This window comes from Trichosurus vulpecula, chromosome 3 (genome assembly GCF_011100635.1).
Source record: "Trichosurus vulpecula isolate mTriVul1 chromosome 3, mTriVul1.pri, whole genome shotgun sequence".
Lineage (NCBI taxonomy): Eukaryota > Metazoa > Chordata > Mammalia > Diprotodontia > Phalangeridae > Trichosurus > Trichosurus vulpecula.
In genome coordinates, this window is record NC_050575.1 from 315,003,450 (window position 1) to 315,021,783 (window position 18,334).

The 18,334-nt window shown below is 40.2% G+C and overlaps 1 protein-coding gene across 1 annotated transcript in view; it reads right to left on the bottom strand.

Moving 5' to 3' along the window:
• The window catches only part of TGFA (transforming growth factor alpha), a 130,503-nt gene that overhangs the window by 89,398 nt on the left and 22,771 nt on the right, over positions 1-18,334 (bottom strand). The window lies entirely within an intron of this gene.

Here is an 18,334-nt window from a genome sequence, read left to right on the forward strand (position 1 = left end):
GATTCTCACCACTGCTAATGCCTTCCTTCTAAGATTTATACTGTGGGTACATAGTTGTTTTTTGTTTTTGAGTCAATTGGGGTTAAGTGACTTGCTCAGGGTCACAAAGCTAGTAAGTATCTGCATCTGGATTTGAACTCAGGTCCTCCTGAGTCTAAGGCCAGTGTTCTATCCACTGCACCAGCTAGCTGCCCCCTACATAGTTATTTACGAGCTAAATGCTACAGTGGACAAAGTGCTGCATGTAGAGTTCCAAGTCCTGAGTTTGAATCTTGCCTCAGACACTTAGTGTCTATGTAAACCTGGGCAAGTCACTTAGCCTCCTTCAGCCTTAGTTTCCTCATCGTAAAATGGGGATAATAATACCATCTACTTTATGGGATTGTTTGTTGTGAAGATCAAATAGATAACTTATGTAAAGTTATGTAAATGATAGCTATTATGTGGTTGTTGTCTCTTCCATTGGAACGTGAGGTCCTTGAGGGATCATGTTTTTGTATCTTTTGCTTTTCTTGGTATCCCCAGACTCAGCAAAGTGCCTGGCGCACAGTGAGCACATGCTTGCCGATTGACTAAACCTGGGTCTTCCCCTGTGGTCACTGCTCTTTCCATCTGGCCAGGGTGTTTTTCTTGTATCATTCTCTACTCCAAAGTAAGTGCTCTTCCACTCCCTCAGTGCTATCTGATCAAGCCCTGCTCTTACCTTCCCCTTGCATCTTTTTGCTCATTGGCTAGAGTCCACTGATGTCAGCACAAAGGGAAGCAGGCAGCACTCAGAGGTAGAATTTTGCCTTACAGTGATTCTCTTTAAGACCCTATCTCTAGGAATGGACTGTGTCTGAACGTGAAAGCAGCCTGAGCATTTACTGGCAAGTCCAGTCTGGTCCACTGGGTCTCAGTACAAATGGGGGATATCGAGGGCAGTATACATCGACTATCCAGTCTCCAAATGCTGATCAGCTTCATATAATTTGTCCTTAGCACTGTACTAGGACTAAGGGGGATACTAGAACTACAAGATGTCCTATCATCTCTGCCTTCAAGGGGCCGATAGTCTACTAGGGAGACAAAACTAATTCTCATTTACTCACTCAATCAACGAATACTGAGCATCTACTGTATGCTGAGCATAAATGATAGCAAATGAGTCAAGACATAATTAAATATCAAAACATAGTAAAGACTTTAAGCCCTGTAGAGGAGAGAGGAATTATCAGTGAGAACTAGGTTGGTAAACAAATTATTCCAATAAGGAAAAGTGGAGAAGGGTCTTAAAAACAACAGCAATGTGGCTATACAGGTAGTATCTACCAACTCAAGTTTTAAAAGACAGAGGGGAGGGTAACAAATGCTCTCTTGAATGATAACTAAAGATGAATACAAAAGAACAGCTCTTTCTTTTAAAAGTAGCAGGAACACCAAAACCCAAAAAGTGCTGAGATTCAGATTAATGGATAACAATACTGTACTGGGGCAAAAAGAAGATTAAAGAAGGGATAAAAGCACTTGGGGTACATGGGATGATGATAAGGGAGGACAAAAAGAAGGCAGATATATTCAGCTCCTATCTCACTTGGTTTTGTTACAATGGAGAATGATGTTTGGACTAAGAAGGATAGAAGAAAAATGATGAACAAGGAATTTAAAATATGAAATAAATGAGAGCCTCTAGTTGCCCCCAAATGTATTCATTTTACCTGGCCCATGTGAATTTACTGAAAGAAATTATGAGCATGATTGTTAAGAGTCATTGTTGGTGATTTCCAAAAAATCACATGAAATAAGAAAGATACAACAGAAATAGTGGAGAGAAAATAGTACAATTTTTTTTATCAGAGAAAACCTATATTCTTCCTATAGTAAACTAGTGAGCTTGATTTCAATTCCCAGAAAAATTTTAGAACATATTTTTCAAAGGATGGTTTGTGAGCATATAGAAAGAGACGCAATATTCAATGTGAACATGGGTTCCTCAAGAACAAGTAATGCCAGCCTAACCTCATTTCCTTTGTTGACAGGGTTACTAGACTGGTAGATCAGGGGAATGATATAGGCCATAGTAAACTTGGAGTTCAGCAAATCATTTTAAGAAGTCATGTACGGTATGCTTGCAGACGGGATGATAAAATGTGGGCTTGGTGGTGGGATGGATTCAGAAACTGGCTGAGTGACCAAAACCGGAGAATTGTGATTGGTGTCAATTCAGAAGATGTCTCTAGCAGAGTCTAATAGAAATCTGACCTTGTTCTTGTTTAAACATTTTTACAAATGACTTGGATGAAGGCATATCCATCATCCAAGTGTGCTTATCAAATCTGAAGGTGACACAAAGCTGGGAAGGGGGAGCAGTTCTGCCCAGTTCCTCCTCTATGATAAAAGAGAGACAAGATATCTATAGGTAGTTGCTTGGCTTACAATGAATGTTTGTTGGACATCTCTCCCAGGGTTCTGTAACCTGCTACCAGCTACTTCCTAACTATGGCTCTAGTGTTAAGGTTTTGTCCTTTAGATAAAAGTTAAAAGGATGGTATCGTTCAGTTGTTCAGTCATGTCTGACTCTTTGTGACTCCATTTGGGATTTCTTTGGTCGAATAGTTTACAATTTCCTTCTCCAACTCATTTTACAGATGAGGAAACTGAGGCAAACAAGGTTAAGTGACTAGCCCAGAGTCACACAGCTAGTGTTTGAGGTCTTATCTTAACTCAAGTCTTCCTGAATCCGGGCTTGGCTCTCTATCTACTGTGTCACCTAGCTGGTATTATCACGGAAACAGCATTGCATTTGGAGCCACAAGATATGGCTTCAAATCCTAACTTTACCACTGTGTGATACTGGGAAAGTCACTACTCCTTCCTACAGTTGTTTCCCAATCTAAAAAAAGTCATTGACATTAATGATGGTCGAAAAAGTCCCTTCGAGCCCTAATTTTCTGTGATGCTCATGAGTTCGCAGTTGGGAAGAATTTAACAATCCTTATTACAACCCTACCATTTATGCTTTCCAGTAAAATCCTATCGGAAGAGCTCACTTACTTCCCTAAGAGTCACAAGGTCTTACATTCAAAATCTCATAATTCAGCAAATTACAGCATGCCTATCTACTCAAAATGCATCAACTGACTTAACAAATGTCTTTTGACCATCTACTATGTGAGGCCCAGCCTGTAATGCAAAAGAAACAGAGGACCAGGATGGCAGGATTTAGGGTTAGAGGACAGCATAGAGATTATTCCAGCACCCTCACTGAAGGGAGGACATGGAGGCATAGGTGTTTGGAGACTTGTTCAAAGTCACACATCTTGGTGGTGGTGGTGGTGGTGGTGGTGGTGGTCGTGGTCGTGGTAGTAGTATAGTAGCAGCAGTAGTTGTAGTAGAGCAGAGTCTTTCAACTCAGGTCCTCTGATAACAAATCTAGTATACTTTCCAATATAAGAATCACCTTTACATTGATTATTATTACTAATAATAACCTTCCTCAAAGTCCAACCCACTGACCGTCCCATGAAGGGGAAGAGGGTAATGGCTGACTATCCCTTAATTCAATTCAATAAACATTTATTAAGTACCTACTGTGTGCCAGGCACTGTGCTAAATGCTGGGGATACAAAAAGAGGCAAAAGACAGCCTGTGCCCTCAAGGAGTTTACAAATTAATACATGACTCCACTGTACTCTGCAATCCAGTGACACTGAGCTTCTGGCTATTCTTGAACAAGACATGTCATCTCCTGACTGGGCATTTTCACTAGCCATTTACCATGCACACAGTACTTTCCCTCCTCATCTCTGCCTCCTGGCTTCCTTCAAGCCCCAGCTAAAATTCTGTTTTTTTCTTGATCCCTGTTAATTCCAATGCCTCTTCTCTGTTAATGAGCTCCAGTTTATCCTGTATATATCTTGTTTATACAAGATTGTTTTTCATATTCTCTCCCCATTAGACTGTGAGCTTCTTGAGGGCAGGAACTGCCTTTTGCCTTTCTTTGTCTCCCTCTCACTTAGCACAGGACCTGGCATATGTCATAAAGGATTTTTAATTGGCTGATTCTAAGGAGATGTCAAATTTCCCTTTGAAACCTTGGGCTCTACTCTTCAGATTCCTGATCGGATAGATGAGCTTATACTTCCCAGAACCTGTCCTCCACACACCTTCCAGGCCATGTCTCTGCTTGCATACACTCTCCTTCGTCCTCTTTTCCAGCTTCCCTTTATGTATAGTCTTCCCTCACTAAAGAGTTAGGGATTGTCTCGTTTGCTTGTATTTCAGCCTTAGCACAGTGTCTGGCACAGAGTAGGTACTTAATGTTTTATCTGTTATACAATCCCAGAATAATGATCAATGTTTTAAGTATTAGTGATAATAATGTTAGCAATTGACATTTGGGAGGAAATCTGGTGTGACATGGCCACCGGGGTTCAAGAATAGCTGATGACAACCTGGCTGCAGCCACACAAGACCTCACAGTCTTCCTAGGAAAATCTCCAAGACCATAAATTGCAAAACAGTTGTATATCTGCAATAGTAGGGGGTATTTACTAGACTAATGAAGTCACAGATTTTTTTAAAGGAGGAAAAAATGACATTTATACAATGCCTATTGATTTCCAAGGTGCATTACTTAAAATAATCATACCATTTGGGAGGCTTCTTCAATCAGTCTTGACTCAGAGCTGTCCAAAACTGTAAAATCAGAGGCCTTTCATGTCTCTTTTAACTGTGAAGTCTATGATTCTACTTTCCCTGTACAGAACTGTTATTTTTCAAAATTCCAGATCATGAGTAGCATCTTTAAGGACATAGGACACAGATCTGACTGATTCCACGCTACCACATGAATACATTTTGGGACAACCTGCACACATGCAGCTCAGGGTAGGTAATGATTCATAGAAACACAGAATGTTACAGCTGCAAGGGACATTTGAGGTTATTAGAGGTTATAAAGCATCTCAGTCTCTCAGGCAGCATGGCTTAGTGGATAGAGAATCAACCTTGAAAACAGGAAGACCTGGGTTCGAGTCCCACTTCTGACATATGCTGGCTGTGTGACCCCAGGTTAAGACACTTGACCTCTTGGTCCCCTAGGCAGCTCAGTAAATCTACCATTTGCAGAGAGTGTGTATTGGTAGAGGGAGTTTCCTTACCCTGGAGTCTCCTATAATGATGAAAGTGCAGATCCAGTGCCTATCCTAAAGAATTTTAACAAGGACTATTCAATAACTTTGGTTCAGTCACATTTACATTATGGAATCATAAAACTGAAGGTTCCTTGGAGAACATGCTGTTCAATTGTCTCCTTTTATAGGTAAGGAAATAAAGTCAGAGAGAGGAAAGTGTTTTACCTAGTCACATAGCTAGCTCAGGAGTGGCAGAGCCAGACAGAATTTGAAACCAAGTCTTTGAATCCAGATTGGCTTCCTTCTTCTTCTTCAATCTGATTCAACAAACATTTACTAAGTATGAAAGGAAGCGAGGAAATTAAAAAAACAACAACAACAACGCTGCTTCTGCCCTCAAATACTTCACAGTTTGGTGCCAAATCTGACTTAGTTTGTTTCAAGGCTTCAGATCCAAGAATATTGTCCTTCGGTTAAATTTATTTCAATCCGTTCAATGATTGGCCTGTATCTCTGTTGCTGTTGTTGTTTGTCTTTCATTCTCCAAGGGTATCATGACATCAGGGAGGTGATGCCATGACATGCAAGTGAATCGAATTTAAGTGAGGCAGGGCTGTGCAAAGTCACCAGCCCCACTTTCTCCTCCAGAGCCATCTGGGTCCAGTGGCCAGATGTGGACTGAGGGACAATTGGAGATGGCCCAGGATGCAATGGGCGACCTTGGCCTTTTGAAGCTAAGGTCTTTAACAGGACTCAGTTTGACTGAGACAGCATGCCCATTTGTGACTAAGGCTTAATAAAAATAAGGTAAAGAATGGCCTTTAAAAAAAATTGATCTGGGAGGGGAAGACCCTCAGGGTTTCTGGCCAAAACAGAAACAATTGTTATTTATATTCATTCTGAATCAATCAGGGCCCAAACAGTGACCAAGTAGGGCTTGGTCTGCAACCAGAGTGATTTGGGTTAAGGCTGGTCTTTAAGAGAAAAAAACAAAACAAAACAAAAAGTTTCAGAGATTAAAATTCTCTGTTTTTTCTCTTCAAGATCCTCAAGTTTTTTGTTTGTGCTTTTTTTTTTTAAATCATAATTCTCATCAGACTTTATCTGTTATATAACTAGGGTTTCTCAGGGCTGAAAAAGGCACCATGTGGTTTGTGCTATCAGTTACATACTTTCTGGATGGGTGATATTTGTGGCAAGAGATCATTATATTTTAAATTCATTTTTTCAATATTGTAAAACACAGATTTAACAATGTCACCTCCAAGAGTTTATTTGTCATTCAGCCCATGGGAAAACATGATACTTTCTCACGTCCCCTAACATATACTCTTCTAGTCTAGCATTTCAGATAAAAGTTTTCTACATCATGCAGCCTAGCATAAAAAGTCATCTCAGACAATAACTACTACTACTACCACCACCACCACCATCACCACTACTACTACTACTGCCTACTGCTACAACAACTACTACCACCACCACCACTCACTAACAACTCATGTTTCTAAAACACTTTAAGATTTACAAAATATTTTCCTAACAATGTCCCTAAAGACTCAGACTGGCTGGGTTACTTGTCCAGGGTCATACAACTAGAAAAGTAAGTGGGATTTGAATGAGGATGTCATGATTCCTCCAGCCCAGCTGCCTTACATTGCATTGTAAGTCTGCAAGGTTTCCTAATTACACTGAATTCCTTAAGGGCAGAGACAATGCTTTCTACTACAGTAACTGGCCACAGGGCTTGCTTTTCACTGATCAGATCCTCCATGAGACTGCTGTTGTTGAGACTGTTGTTGACAAAGCACAACGGATTCCATCTTTCTGATAAAATCTGATTTCTGAATAAAAGGCAAAACCTTTCTTTGCGAAGTTGAATAGGATGATATTTTTAAAAATGAAGTTTCAGCTGGTTAAATTTAGCCCAAAATATGTTTGTTCTCTGGGCCGAGAACATTTTCAATTTGATAAATTTCCTGTTTTTCTAATTTCCTGTTGCTCTCACTCTATAACCCTCTGGCTGTTTGGTGTCATGTTCTTGACAGTTATGGAAATATTGATCAGCGGGCATAGCTTCTGGCCAAGGTTCCCCTCTCTTACTAGGGTAAAATTGTCTTTTAATTTTCCTCCCAGCTAAAGATGACCTCATACTCAGTGACACATTTTCAGGGATTGCATAAGAAATGCTATTTCCCTCCATTGTTTGCCATCTTCAAAGCCAAGCCTTCCCTCAGACACTCCCTTGAAGTCTGGCTTTAATTGTAATAAAAGTGGGGGAGGTAGAAGGTAGGAGAAAGGGGAGGCATACGAAAAAAAATGCTACTTCTTTGCTAACAATTTCTGATTTTTAGAATGTTTACCAACCCACTTGCTGAAATACCCAACCAAATCACAATAGATAATGAATAATGTAGGGAAATGAATTCTGGATTGGAAATCAGAAGACTTGAGTTCAAATTTTAGCTGTGACATCTATCACCTGTATTTCCTTGGACAATCAAACAACAAGCATTCATTAAACACCTACTGTGTACCAGGCATTATCAAATCCCTCAAACTCTCCGGATTATTTCCTCATCTGTAAAATGAAGGGATTGTACTAGCTGGCCTCTAAACTACCTTCCAACTCTAAACCTATGGTGCTATGACCTAATAAATATAGCCAGCATGTAGGCTTCTCACAGTAGACTATAAGACCCCAGGAGGGCAGGAACAGTTTTTCAGTTTACCTTTATACAGAATGTCCTAAAGGTCTTCCTGCAGTTGTAAGCTTCTTGTTGTTTAGCCATTTTCAGTGTCCAATTCTTCATGACGCTTTTTGGGGTTTTCTTGGCAAAGATGCCAGAGTGATTTGCCATTTCCCTCTCTAGCTCATTTTACAAATGAGGAAATTGAAGTGAACAGGGTAAAGTGACTTGTCCGGGGTCACACAGCTAGTGTCTGAGGTCACATTTGAACTCAGGTTTTCCTGACTCAAGGACCAGCAGCCCTCTGTCACTACACCACCTAGCTGCCCTTTCAGTAGCTTAAGATGGTCTTAAGCTCGTCCCTTCTGTGACGGGGCTGACCAGAGTTAGGGGGCAGCAGCTGGGGACAATCAGGATGAGATGGATAGGAAATTAGAATCTGCTTTCATACTTGATCAAACTTGTAATTTCCTGATATTTTACTAGCTTCTTTTGTCTGTCAACCATTGCACATTAAGTCCATTCTCTTGTTCTAATCTCAATGGAGACAGACAAAAGTTGGGAACTATCTTCTAAGTAACAGGCATATACTTAATCATGGAACAATGGAAAGGACACTGACTCTGAAGTCAGAGGATCCAGGCTCAAATCCCAACTCTGATGTTTATCACCTCTATGTGACCTTGGGCAAATCACTGGATCACTAAGGGCTTCAGTCTTCTCAGCTGTAAAATGAGAGGGTTAGATTAGAAGTCTCTTGGGGTCCCTTCCAACTTTAGATTTATAACCTTATGAATGCCTCAATTAAGCACCTGTCCTACTTTATACTATGATATGTTATGGCAGGTCCCCAAACGAAGCCTCAATGTACATAGCATTGTTCCAATATAACATGTAAGAGCTAAGATGGGTATTGTGCATGTCATCTAACAATGATGCTCTAAGAGGATTCTCCATTATTGCTGACCTCAGCCTTTACTTCTCCAGGATCAGCAATCCCAACTCCTTTAACAATTCCTTGGAGCATTAATTTTTTACAACCCTTTAATCTATTTAGTTGTTCCCGGCTCTGAGTCATCTACAAGAGAATAGAGGACTTTTCCTATAACCAGTAAACTCTATGTCTTGAACAGATTCCCATAAGACTATAAAGAAGACACTCCAAGATTTCAATGTTCTATGATTTCACTCATGTGGCCACTCCCTCCATTAATGTAGTTTTCGTGAGTCGTGCCTGGTAAACTTAAAAGCATCATGGATGCATTAAATCATTGTTGTTATTGTTATATATTTCTTTCTCCTCTCCAGAGTATTAGCTTCATAGCTCAGCTAGCTTCCAGCTAGCTACTCTGCCAATATGAAGAAAAGACTTTCTCTTGCAAATCATAGTAAACAGCTTTCAGGGCCAAACTAGCCAATCAATATTTATTAAGGTCTTTACACAGATCCACATCTATACCCTCCAGTCTAGGATGAAATTGCCCTCCTTGCAGAAATAAGGTTTAAGCAAATGATCTCAGTAGGGGGAGGGGGAGGTTACGTGCAGAATTACAAATATCCACTCCCTTAGTTAGAAACCGCTCCAGGAACTGGTTGGGAATGGAGGTGGGGGGGGGTGAGGGGAATCCCAATTCTATTTCCTAGAAGGACTAGTATCTCTATGTATGCAACAGGGGGATTGGTGCTTCCCCAAAACTGAATCACTCACTGACAAGTTCTCTGAGGACTGAGTCATAACGCTCCTAGTGTGAAGAGGCTTTGCTGCCAAGCCTTGGCACTCAAAAAACCTGGTCAATGGGCTCTGTGATCTGACATAATTTAAATTTTCTAGCAAGACTCTCAACAGCAAAATTTACAAAACAGATCCTGCCTTTTAAGCCACAAATCCTACTCCTCGGGAAATATCCTATGGATATTACACTAATAATTAATGGATCTGTCATTTCATCGCTACCACCTCCCCTCCATCCCACAGTAGATATTCTTTGATAGGTGCTATGATTGAAAAACTCATCTCCCTATGGCAATCTGTGATTAGTCTCTCTACAGTTAGCTGTGTTCTTCCACGCACACAGTCTGTTACTGTGGCTCATATCCAAAGCTGTGCCAGCTTGACAGGAACTAAGAGGGGTTATGCTCTTAGGGTATAGAGATTGAGAAAGCAAGCTCATCTCTATGCCATGGTGAACAATAAAGTAGGTAAAAATATTGGACTACTGTTTGAAGTGTATACACAAAAAAATTCATAGCGGTTTTATCTGTATTAGCTCCAAATGGAAAATCATAAAATCTTAGAGCTGGAATGGACATTAGCTTTTTGTTGAATCTAACTCACTTGTTTACAAGTGAGGAAAGTGGCAGGCCTTGAACCTAAACTTTGGTCTCCTGACTTCAGGTCCTCTACAACAGTGTTCCATCCATTATATCCCAGTATCTTTCAAAAATCTATATGAACAAAAATCAGGTGGATGAATAGTATATACAGGTATAACTAAACATTGCAACGTCAGAGAAGAGCAAATATAAAGAATATAAGTTAATATGAAAAGAAATACAAAGCGAAATGGAGCAAAGAAAGCAGAATCAGAGCCTTGCATACAGAGACTATAATTCTATATAAAAAAAAATCCCCAGCAACAAAGTTGGCTGAGTAAAGCTGCCCCCACAGTTGAAAGGACTGCCTCATGAGGTACTAAGTTTCCCATCATCGGAAGTGTTGAAAGAGAACTACATCAACAGTGGTTCAGGACTTGGAAGAAGAGAGTCCTGTTCAGGTACAGGTTGATCTAGAAGTCCTAGGAGGTTTTAGCAATGAGATTCTGTGATTCTGGTAAGTACAGAAATAGAAACTAGATCAGAAAGGAGCTTAGAATAAATAAGATATTAATGCCAAGATTTTGTTTCTTTCTACATTTTTCCTGTTATCAAAATGAAAAATTGTTTGGAATGTTTAGTTTTACAAATTACTTTATTCCTCCTTTTGTTATTTGATTGTTAAGTTTATAAGAAAATGAGAAGGAAGGAAAAGAAAAAAGAAGGAAAGATTTTCACATGCTTTCTTTGGAGTCCCAGAAAACAAAGAAAAAAAAAGAAAAAAGTCAGAGTAGCCAGAGAGACTCAAGGTCCTCTTTTCTTTTAAAAAATAAATAAAGGGGATTCAAAGACACAAAGTGACCTGACCCTCACTTTTTTTGGTGAGCCACTGCCTGGGGCATCTAACTACCATGGAATGAAAAGGTGTTGGCCTTGTTTCAGGAATCAAATTCCAAGTCCTAGAAGAATACAACCTTGGGCTGTTAAACATCCCTATAGACCTTCACAGATGCTTTGGCTCTGCCTCCATGGTTCATTTTCCACCTGCTCAAAGGGGAAGGGAATAAGCATTTATATAATGCCTACTATGTTCTAACCACTATGTTGGACATTCTCTCTGTCTGTCTCTCTCTTTCCATCTCTCTCTCCTCTCCTCTCCTCCCTCCCTGCCTCCCTCTCCCTCTCACATACACAAATATCATCTCATTTGATCCTCACAACAACCCTGGGAAGTAGGCATTATCATTATTCCCAATTTACAGCTGAGGAAACTGAGGTAAATAGAGGCTAAGTGACTTACGCAGGTCACACAGCTAATAAGTCTGTTTTTGAACTCAGATGTTCCTGATTCCAGGTCCAGTGCTTGCTTCTAAGGAGTGCTCAGAAGCACCCTAGAAGCATGGTTTAGTAGAAAGAATACTGGATGTGGAAAAAGAAGGTCTGGGTTGAAATTCTGGTTTTTCTACTATAACCCTATGCAGGTAGCTTCATGCTTCCTCCCTCTTCACCTCTGCCTTGCTTTCTTCATCTACAAATAGGAGATGATAATAGTTACAGTCTTTAACTTACAGGGTCCTGGTAAGGAATTCAGCCGTTATTTAGTCATGTTTGACTCTTCATGACTCCAATCGGGGTTTTCTTGGCAGAGATAGTGGAATGCTTTGTCATTTCCTTCTCCAGTTCATTTTACAGATGAGGAACTGAGGCAAACAGGGTTAAGTAACTTGCCCAGGGTCACGTAGTAAGTGTCTGAGGTCACATTTGAACTCATGAAAATGAAGTGACTTCAAGCCCAGTGCCCTATCCATAGCCCATCTGGTAAGGAAAGTTCTTTGTAAACGTTTAGGTGCCATAGAAATATGAATTCTTAAGATTATTATACCTAGAGTCACTATTTTTTGTGCTCACTCAGGCTGTGAGACTCAAAACATGAACTGCAATCATCATCAACCAAGCAGATATGAAGGAAGTTTTCACGAAGGAAGTGTCATCTGATTTGAGCTTTAGGATCTCAACCGGTGAAAACAGGGAGAAAGGTCTTTTAAAGCACAAGAAACTACAGAGACCAAAGTCCCAAAGATGAGACAACTTTATAGCAGAGCTTTATAGCTGGGTGCAAGGGCCAGACAACTCAGTCTGGGATGAGGCAAACCATATAAAGCTGAGAGTTCAAAAATCCCAAAAGACTTGGGCCTTGGGTTTTGCATGTCCTGCCCAGCACAGAACGTTATACCCTCTAGGAACCCAATGAATATTTGTTGTATTGAATTACTGCCTGATTTGGATTTTGACTGTTGCCACATTTCTGTTGGATCTTAGATGTGAGGGTCAGTTAAAATTTGACTAATAGGACAGCACTTGACGATTTGATTGTGAGAATCTCGAGGGCAGGGATTTTGGGGGGAAGGGGCCTTTTTTGGTATCTCTAGCACCCACTAGAGTGTACAGTACATAACAGGTCCTTTATAAATGTTCCTTTTTGTTGATGATCGGTTTGGTCAGTATCTTGTTAACAAATGCTGATTGCTTCTAATTTAATGTTTGAGAGGGTTTGGGTTATTTTTTTTTTGCTGGAATTTTGATAACAGTGCCATTTTTATGATTGTGCAAAGCATATGTAATCCATTAGTTTGCTGAAAGTCTTAACCACATTTAGTTGTATGAACCAAAGAGAATCTTACATAAGATGCCTCAATTTGATAGAAATTACTAATGATGGAGACAGGTCAAAGAACAAGGTATCAGTCAGATTCAATTCAGACTAGCTTGGTCCAAAGGGCAATGAATTTTGTTTGTTCTTCTGAAAGGGAAATTATATGAAGAAAAACCAACGGGAAGGGGAAAGCTCAGGCTTGAGACTTTGAGGGGAAAAATACAGCAGCACACCAGTGGGTTGTTTCCTTCTGGACCAGCCTGAGACTCGGTTGTCTCCTCCATTCCATCATTTACCATTCTGGGCTTGGATGGGGAATAAGAAAAGAATGAAGGTATGATCTTAAGCAAATGGTAAAGGAAAGAAAACATGGGAGAAGACAAGTGGAAAGTGATTGGATCCTAGGATTTAGAGCTGGAAAGGACTTTGGTGATAATCTAGACCAATCTCTCATTTTCTAGAGGAGGAATTGAGGTTGAGAAAGGGAAAATGACTTGTTGAGGGGCAGCTAGATGGTGTGGTGGATGGAGGACCAACCCTGGAGTCAGGAGGATCTGAGTTCCAATGTGGCCTCAGACACTTACTAGCTGTGAGATCCTAGACAAGAACCTTAACAGCAATTGCTAAAAAAACAAACAAAAAAACAGGAAAGAAGATAAATGAAATGACTTCTTGAACACGAGAAGATCCTCCAGAACAGTAGCATCTGACTAGACTAACAGACTACAACCCACATGTCCTGGCTTCCAGGCCAGCACTCTCTTCTACTATATCACAAGAGAATGGAATTCAGCCTCCTAAATTGTAGTGACTCCTGGAAAGGACTATAATAAACAAAGAACTTTTTTTTGACTTGTTGGAGTTATATGTATTTAGGAGGCAAGGCCCAGATCCTATCAGATTCTGACCAATGCAAACTATTTTAAAGTCAAAAATAGCTGACAGGCAACACCCAGAATGAAATTGCCTAAACACTAAGCTAACACTGTTATTGTTGAGAAGTTTCAGTCATATTGGACTCCCCACGATCCCAGCTGGGGCTTTCTTGGCAAAGATACTGGACTGGGTTGCCATTTCCTTCTCCAGTTCATTTTACAGATGAGGAAAATGAGTTAAGTGACTTGTGCAGGGTCCCACAGCTAGGAGGTCTCTGAGGGAGGATATGAATTTATGAAGATGAGTCTTTCTGATTCTAAGCCCAGTGCTCTAACCACTCCACCACCTAGCTTCCCCAACCAAATATACACTATGTGGCCATAAAACCTGGCCCCTGATGTACATATCAGCACGGAACTAAACTGCTCTAAGACAGAGTTAGAGTTTTAAAGCCAAATGATTTCCTGGCAAGTTCAACGAAAGTTTCCTTCTGGAAACTTTGGAGTCTGCAGACCTGGGTCCAAATGCTACTTCTGTAAACTTGGATGAAGCCCTTTCCATCTTTGGGTCCCCCAGTTTGCTCATCTGTAGAATGAGGAGGTTGGGCTAGATGGCCTCTTACTACCAGCCCTAAATCTATAATCTGAGGTTACTTGTGGCTTAAAGTTCATTTTTTTTTCCTGCAAAGGTCAAAGGATTTCCACTAGCCCATTACATAGAAAGGGATCTAACCTTAGTGACAAAGACACTGGACGGTCAAGGCAGGCCATGCAAGAGATTTCTCAACATACCTTTGCCTTTACTATTAATTTGATTAGACTGAAAATGACATAGTCTCCTTATTACATACGCAACATGTCTAATATCAGTATCAGGATCCACTTTGCAGAACCCCAGTAAATGTTTACTGAATAATCAAACTCCAAAGGAGGAGAAATGAAGATTCTTGGGCAGTTCCTGATGTTATTCAACCAGTTCATGACACATGAACTAAGGCAAGAAGATTTTTCAGATAGGGTGGTAGTAAAACATAGCAAAATCTCAACTAATGCCAATAAGGAATCCTGTCAAGTGGTTTCATTCTTTGAATCTGTACTGCCTAATTCCACTAGGCTGGCATCAGTGATCATATTTTACATATAATTATAACTTCAAACAGTACGATTTGGGGGGGGTGGATGAGGCAATTGGGGTTAAGTGACTTGCCCAGGGTCACATGGCTAGTATAAGTACCAAGTGTCTGAGGCCACATTTGAAACAGGTCCTCCTGAATCTAAGGCTGGTGTTCTACCCATTGCGCCACCTAGCTGCCCCAACAGTATGAATCTGGATAATGTAACCACTGTGGGAGTCATTATTTGCACCAATCAGGACCTGGCAGTAGGACCATGTTCTCCTGATGGATGTACCAATCCTGAGCCAGTATGTGGAGGCAGGGTGGTCTGGTGAATAAGGACTTAGATAACGATAAGGCAAATAATGACTTAGAAGAGCTAGGTTTCAGTTTTGGTTCAGCCTGCAAACTATTTCAACGACCTTGGTCAGTTCACAGGATCATAGGTATATGAGCTGGAGGGAATCCGAGGCAGTAGGACACAGGTAAATTGCCTCAACTTGGAGTCAGTGAGATCAGAGTTCAAATCTTGCCTCTGAAACTAACTAGCAACAGGATCATTATCAAGCCACTTCTCACTAAGCCTGTTTTTTCATCTGAAAACAGGGTTAAGTGCTCACCTCATAGGATTGTTTTGAAGAACAAATTAAATAGTCTATACAAAGTACTTTGCAAACTTTAAAATGATATATAAATATTGCCTATTATTATCATCTAGTCCACCTCCACTCAACTTCAATGATGAAGAAATTGGGCCCCTGAGAGTTTAAGTCACACAAGGTAGATAAAGTTGCAGGGCCAAGGTTTGAACCTAATTTCTCAGATTACAAATATGGTACTCATTCCTCTTCACTGTACTTAATTAACCACAGTAATACAGGACATTGCTTGACCTGACTCTGTTTCCCAATTTAAAAAATGGAAATAATAAAACTTTCCTGTGTATTTCACAGAGCTGAGAGGAAGATACCTTGTATGTCTTAACACATTTACAGATATGCCAGGTATTATGATAAAGGGGCATTAGAGAAGGAAGGTAGAAATAGGAGAGACTGGCTGCTCTACAGATAAAAGATTTTGGCCACGGTTTCCCAGGGCAGTCAAAAGAACCACTTAAAACAGTGATCCTTAAACTTTATGTCATGGCTCTCCTTTAGCAGATTGGTAAAACCTATGGATCCCCTTCTCTAAATTATGTTTTTAAATGCATAAAATACAATACAAAGGATTCCAAAAGAAATCAACTATAAAAAACAAGGTCATGGAAGCCAGGTTAAGAGCCCCTGATTTAAAGATTAGCAAATTGGGCCTTAAATTTCAGCATTCTGGTCACATGCCAACTGGCTTCCCTCCTATAGTTTCAGAATTACTCTACTGGAAAGACAGCTGCAACATCTTAGAAGTGTCTGTCTCTCTGCAATGGATAAAGGGATTTAGAGATAGCCATAGGTTACCCTCTGACCTGGTGTACAGCTTAGTAACTTGGTGTAAAAGTAAGTATCATTCATCTTGAATTTCCACCTCCAGTTCACACAGATAAACCTCAAATACAACCCCTTCAAAAGCAAAATGAAGCCAAAGTTAAAGAGAATTCTTTTCTCTCCACATAGCTCGGCATTCTTCCTCACCTACTCTTGGTGGAAAGGCAACAAGTAGAAGGATTATACCTTCTTATTTCTCCTCTAATGTCCTTTCAATAAATGTGTCCATACAGACACATTAAAAGATGGTGCTGCTGATTTCCAGTTCATTCATCCTTTCTTTCTTTGATTAAAGAAACATATAAAATTCCTACTGTGAATAGAGATTAGCACCATCCTAGCCATGTTCATCAGCTCTCCAGTATCACAACTTTTTCCTGATTCCTTGCAGCTACTATTATCTCCCTCCTGAAATTACATTTATTTTACATGTGTGAGTAAATGCATTCTCCCTTAAAAGTATAATAAAATCAAAAGATAATTGAATTTAGAGCTTGAAGGGACCCTAGAGGTCATTTAGTCCTCAACTCCCTTTTACAGATGAACATATTGAAGCCCAGAGAAATTAAGTGACTCACCCTAGGTCACATAATGTAGTAAGTGGTAGATCCAGGATTTGAACTTGCATCTCCTAATTCCAAAAGCAGTTACTCTTTCCACTAAGCCACGCTGCTAGCAGAATAAAAGTTTTTTGAAGACAGGAGCTCTTTCATTTTTGTCTTTGTATCTCCAACTGTTAGCACAGTGCCTGGCACATCATGGCAGCTTAATAAATGCTTGACTGATTTAACAAAATAGGAGAGCAACAGCAGCTGTTCTTTTCACTACGCCCTAAAATGCTTTACTTTGGTTTTCCCGTTTCAAGTCCAATCAACAACTCACTTTTTTCCTTCTGGAGAGATCCAGCCTTTTAACTAGATATGAGTTGTCATTCACTACCTCTTTAGAGGCTGGGACTATTAGGGAGTACACCTAATATATGAGAATTTGTCGTAAATCATAACAGCTCGGAATCTAAAGGACCTCAAGGAGATTAAAAGATCTCTGTGCTGTTTCTAAAAGTTTTAATTCAAACTTGGATCCCAGGATCCCAGGATCCCTTGAAATAGACTCAAACGCCCCGGAATGAACAAATTAGACCATTTGCCCAAAAGTTTGCTATTCAACTACTGATGAACCATAGAATCACAGGATGTTAAAGGGAGAGGGCATCTTAACAACCTTCTTGTCCAACCTTCTGTTTTTAGAGTGATGGAAACTGAGGCCCAGCAAGGTTAAATGGATGGCCCCAAATCACACAAACTTCTTGACTTCCTAAGTGTTCAGGAGGACAGGCCAAATCCTCCCAGGATGCTCCATGATGGATACCTCACAGCAATGCCCCCAAAGCTTGATGGAAAACTAACCAGCCTCTAAAGTAGAAGATCCATAAGGATCCTTGTTTGGAGAGTCCTGAAATTAGAATTCTCTGATCAGAACATGTTGAAGCTCTAAAAAGGACTAAAATAAAGTGAAAACAAGTGCCAAGTTACATCTATCTGTGTTGTTCTCCAATTAAACTAACTGTTTAATCTACAGATCTTACCTCTTAAACAAGACTGGAAGCTACTTGGAGGCAGGGTTGAGTCTTACACTTGGCTACATTAATAGATACATGGTATATCCAGAAGGAGGGAAGGGTTGTTTGTCTGTGCTGTCCTGGTCAAAGTATATCTGGCGTACCATGGTCATACTGGGTGCCACAGTTTAGGGAGGATATTGGCCAGAAGGCAAGAAGGATGGGGTTGAGAGGACTGGATATTGCTGTAGAAAGATAAATTGAATAAACTAGGGACATTTTGCCTAGAGAAGAGCACACTTAGCCAGATCATTTGTCTCCAGATAAGTGAAAAGTTGTCATGTGAAAAGGGGATTAGACTTGATCTGCTTGGCCCTAGAAGGCAGAATTAAAAACATTGAGAAGTTGCAAAATGGCATATTTCATGTTCATATCAGGGAAATCTTCACACCAATTAGAGGTGTCCAAAAGAGGAATGAAGAGATTTGGGAGGCAGTGAGTTCCCCCTCACTACAGGTCAAAGAGGACTATGTAA